Source organism: Cupressus sempervirens, chromosome 2, assembly GCF_028749045.1.
Source record: "Cupressus sempervirens isolate cs-2001-9-10 chromosome 2, ASM2874904v1, whole genome shotgun sequence".
Taxonomy (NCBI): Eukaryota; Viridiplantae; Streptophyta; class Pinopsida; order Cupressales; family Cupressaceae; genus Cupressus; species Cupressus sempervirens.
In genome coordinates, this window is record NC_143119.1 from 222376209 (window position 1) to 222381437 (window position 5229).

Genomic DNA, 5229 nt, shown 5'->3' on the forward strand with positions numbered 1-5229 from the left:
TTGGGTTTGAGTCTACTCAAACTTAACAAATCATAATAATTAATCTCAACAAATACTAATAATTAATCTTTTCTTCGGCCCATTACACACACACACACACACACACACACACACACACACACACACACACACACACACGTGTGTGTGTGTGTGTGTGTGTGTGTGTAGATACATGTGTGTATATAGATACATGTGTGTATATAGATACATATGTGTACATATATACATACATATGTGTGTGTGTGTGTGTGTGTGTGTGTGTGTGTGTGTACAATCTTCTAAAAATATGATGAATTTCACAATCCTGATGTCAAAATAAGAAAGAAAATGCATGTCAGTCTAAAACTAATACTACGAAAATTATTAATATTAATAGATGACTAATAACATTCTAGATTTAGAATAATAAAAAGATCCTATTTCGATTCTAGTTACGATCAATTTTTCTAGGCAGAATTTCGTTCTTTCTTAAGATATTTGATTCATAATTCATTTCATCACTAAAGGAAAAATGATATTTCCAAGATTTTGGATACATTCTTAATTCACTTGTACATAAATGAAAACTAATTTGATCAACAATGTCAACTATATTCTAATAATCCTATTAATTTCTAGCTCAATCTTCACAAATCTTCTTGTATCATTTTGCTAAATAGTTAGCACATTTTCCATGATTCTAGTTTTCCAACAATTTACATAATATTCAGAAGTAGTACAATATTTTTTGCATATTTCTTTTTGGTGTTTATCTATCATGAGTGTGCTTTCCAAAATACAACATAAGACCTTTACTATCTCCTCAATCAAATTCATTGCCAAAGAACAATGTCTTAACTCAAACAAAAATAGACAATTGGCTAATATCAAATTCACACCATTAAAGTCTATTGCAAAGTTATGTGATTTGGACCTCAATAACTGAAATAGCTTAGTTATGATCATAGTTGGGAAACTCGTCAAAACCAAAAAATCGCTAAGAAGTGAGAAATAAATTTGGGGAAACTGGGCAAAAAACTTGGTAACAAAAAATTACTTAAATTTAAAATTAGAAATGTATTTTTTAAGCAAAATTCATGAGAAGATGCATCCAATGAGTCAATAAATTAGGACACAAAATAAACAAGATTAGTCTAGATATATTTAAACATAAAGTGGGTTCAAAATTACATTCTTGTGAGGAATGTTGATGATAGGAAATAAACTAGTAAATAATTTATGTAAAACTAAAAGTAAATACATCATTCCAATCACATCTTCCTCTTCTCACCTCTTGTAAAAACTAAAGGAGACATAGAACTAGAGAGTCTAGTCCTATAAGTCTAGACTAGGAATAACTATGCCTCCTTGTTAGTGTAAATTATTATTATTTATGCTTTACTTAAGTTTACTTAAGATAAATGCATTATTTTATTATTTATTAGGTTAGACACCTAGGAGTTTGCGTACTCATATGAGTTGTCTTGTTGACAACATAGAAGTAAGCAACTCTAATTTAGCACATGGTGTCTACAATATTAGAGTTTGCATAATCAACTGAGTTGTCATGTTGACAACATAGTTGTTTGCACTCTTAATCAAGCACATGGTGTCTAAAACATAATTTTGCATGACACACCTTTGTAGACTTATCCTCTCATCATCACACTAACTCCTATGCTTAATGGAGGACAACCCACTCCTGGTGGACATGTGCTTAGTTGCGAGGCTTATCATATTGCTAACTCCTAGACATTCTAGAAGAATTCTAGAGGCCTTTATATACAATTACTCTTAGTGTACTATTACATCAATCAATTATCAAATTTTCTAATATCTAAAGATCTAGACATCAATTGAATATCGTATTGTTATTCTGATCATACTCTGTTGGTCTATTTTGTGCTAGTTATTATGCTTCTTGGTCTTGGGTGATTTTTCTTTGAGAAAAATTCTTACATGGTATCAGAGCCATAGAGGTGTCATTTCATAGCCATTGGAGACTATTCTTGCGTCACCTCTCTAAGGACACCTCAATTTAGATCTAGAGTATCTGTAGCTATTGGGAGTGTCTAAAGCCAAAGTGGACCTTACCATTGCATCCGGAGCATCGATTCAATGAAAATTGACTATAAATTAACCTATGTTGGGCCATAGTCAAATTTCAGGCAAATTTTTTTGCAAATCAGCACTCGAAGGTCCGATTTGCAAATCCAGTATGATTATTTTCAAATCAGTTTAATTTATTTTTCAGATCGATAGTTATTTTCTTTGCCATTTCTGTTAGAAATCTTTTGCAATTTTTGGATCTGTTCTTTGCAATTTTCAAAGCATTTTGTTTGATTTTTTTTGTAGGAACTGAGTGGTGAAATCCCACCCCCTGCAAGGAATATTCACTATAATTTTAGAATATTCCTTTACTGCAATAGTCTGGAATATTCCATTTCTGATAGATCCATTTATAACAGGTGACACATCTTAACATATTTCGGCAACCATTCACACATTCGGTGGCCCAACAGCTTTGATTTATTTTTAAACCGCAGTCTTCTTGTTTTATACACCACACAAGGGTGTTGTGCGATGGATGTGGGACTAAAATCCCTCTCCCATTGGCCTTTTACCCTCGGTGGACCCTTTTTCTAGTGGCACCTATATTTATTAGTCGTGGCATAACACTCCTTGTATACTGCATTTCTCTGGCGGTCTTCCTTCCACTGACAACTTGTGCTTGCCTCCAGCTCCTAGTGACCCTTCCTTTTCTAGCACTAATCTTCCAAATACTGCCCCACCACATGTTCGACCCAGCTACCACACAAAATTTAGACAATAGCCTAGTTGGTAGTACAAGCAGTCCACGTGTTAGTCCCGACTGCCACATGGAGCCAGCTTTGCAAACAAGCCATGTCTGCCTGAAGTGCCATGTTGACTGCCTCAAGCCACATCAACAAACCACAGCCCGCCATGTGTCTTCCTTGCCATGCAAGTGACATGTCAGGTCCATGCAAGCAGTGACATGTCAAATTCATATCTTCCCAGTTGGCTCTGACACATCACATTGACATCATCAATTCCATATTACTGATGTCAGCAGATCATACCTGCCACATCATCTGGGGAGGATTTTTTGCTGATGTCATCAAAATGTTGTCTTAAATTTGATGATCATTTGACTATCATCTATAGGTCAAATTACACTATTATGATGGCCATTTGGACATCAAATTTAACCTCGCAGTTTGCTAATCCTCCAAATTTAGTTTTGATTTGACAGTCTGACTTTGGGAGGCCATATCTCAGTCATCCAGGTTCCAAATTAGATGCAATTTTTTTGATTTTGGCTAGAATTTCCTAAACTTTTCAATGCTGCTGTTATTTTTTGGTTTTGATGCATGAATTTATTAGAAATTGTAGTTTTTGGTGACTATACCTGTCTAGTTCTGCATTTTGCAAATTCAATTGCTCCATACGGGCTCATCTGGACTCCAAATCAGGTTCCATTTTTTTTGAAAGTGAATAATTCTTTTTCTACTTTCCAAAATTGTAATCAATTTATGGGCTTGTGTAGACAAGAATACCACTTCTAGAATTAGGTCTTCTTTTGCATTGTAATGCTTTGATAAAACTTCAGAATTGTTGTATATCCAAGATACATTGTAAAGTTCCACATTTGAACTCCAAAAAGGAGGTTGTAAATAGTAAATTAGAAGTCCACTAAGGCCAAAATTGGCAAGTGGCTATTGTAATCACACTAAGTTTAAAGTGCCAAAATCTTTCATTTGGGGGGGGGGGGGTTCTGATTGAGTGAATAGGGGGGTGTCTCTTGGTGTTGTGTTCCTCTTTTCCTGCTATTATCTTTCATTTCCTGCATCATGAGAAATCTTAAGATTCCACAATTAATACCACATAACTATGCCACATGGTTTATTAAAATATGGTGTAAATTGATGCATGATGAAGTTTTTGAATATGTAGATGGTTCCCTTCCTAAACCAATAGGTGATAAAGTATCTCAAAGTGATATTGAAGCTTGCGTAAAGGAAGATTGGAAAGCCCTAAGTGATATCAGGATGGGGGTTGAAGGCAAGATCCTCTATCAAATCATGAAGTATGATACATCTAAGGAAGCTTGGGATGCCCTCAAAAACCTATATGGTAAAGTGATTGAGGAGGATGTTTACAAAATTGAAGATGAGCTTGTCTCCCTAGATCCTAAGACCTTTGATACAATACATGATTTGATCATTAAGGTGAATGAATTAAGAACAAAACTTGATGATTGTCGTAGTCCTATTAAAGATGACAAGTTGATCTATCTCATTCATAATAAGCTGACATCCGAGTACTCCACATTTGTCTCTTCTTTCAACACCACAAAGACTACCTTAGGATCTTCTTATAAGAAAATCATTTTTGATGATTATGTTCAACTATTAGAGGATGAACAAACTAAGTTGCAAAAAATGGGGATTCTTAAGTCTTCAAAGTCTAAGGCATTGGTGGCTAATAATGAGGGTTCTCAAAATTCATTTGGTCAAAGTTCAAACAAAGGAAAGGGTAAAAAGAAGAAGTGGAAGAATAACAAACAAGAGGATACAAAAAATTCAACACCAACATCAAATCAACAAGGCATGTCTTCTCCAAATACAAACAAAAAGGGGGACACTAATTAGGAGAAGAAAAAGTGTGCTTATTGTAAAAAGATGGGCCATAATGAACAACAGTGTTATCATTAACATATTGATGAGTTGAAGAACATCATGAAAAAGCACAATGTTCCACTACCTAATTCTTATAAGGAGAAAGGGTCTTCATCCTCAGATTCTAAGGGAAAAGGGCATGCTTTACGCACAAACACTGCTAGTTAGGGAGGATGGATCATTGATTCAGGTGCCATACATCATATGGGTGTGTCAAAGCAAGATTTTTCTTCCATGACACATTCAGAGGTACCACACATCTTTGTAGGTGATGATACTAAGGTGGAAGTTGAAGGTAAAGGTGAGGTTGAAATGAACAATGGAGCATTCAAAAATGTTCTATATGTTCCTAATCTTACCTCCAACCTTCTTTTAGTCTACCAAATGACTTACTATGGAGGTGGAAATAAAGTTGAATTTCTTCCAGATTTAGTGGTAGTGAAAAGCATTAAGGATGACTCTATGGTTGCATTAGGTGAAGCCAATCATGATTCAAGGCTTTACACTTTCTCCTCCTTTGTGCCAAAATCAAATGCACAAGCCTTGTTAT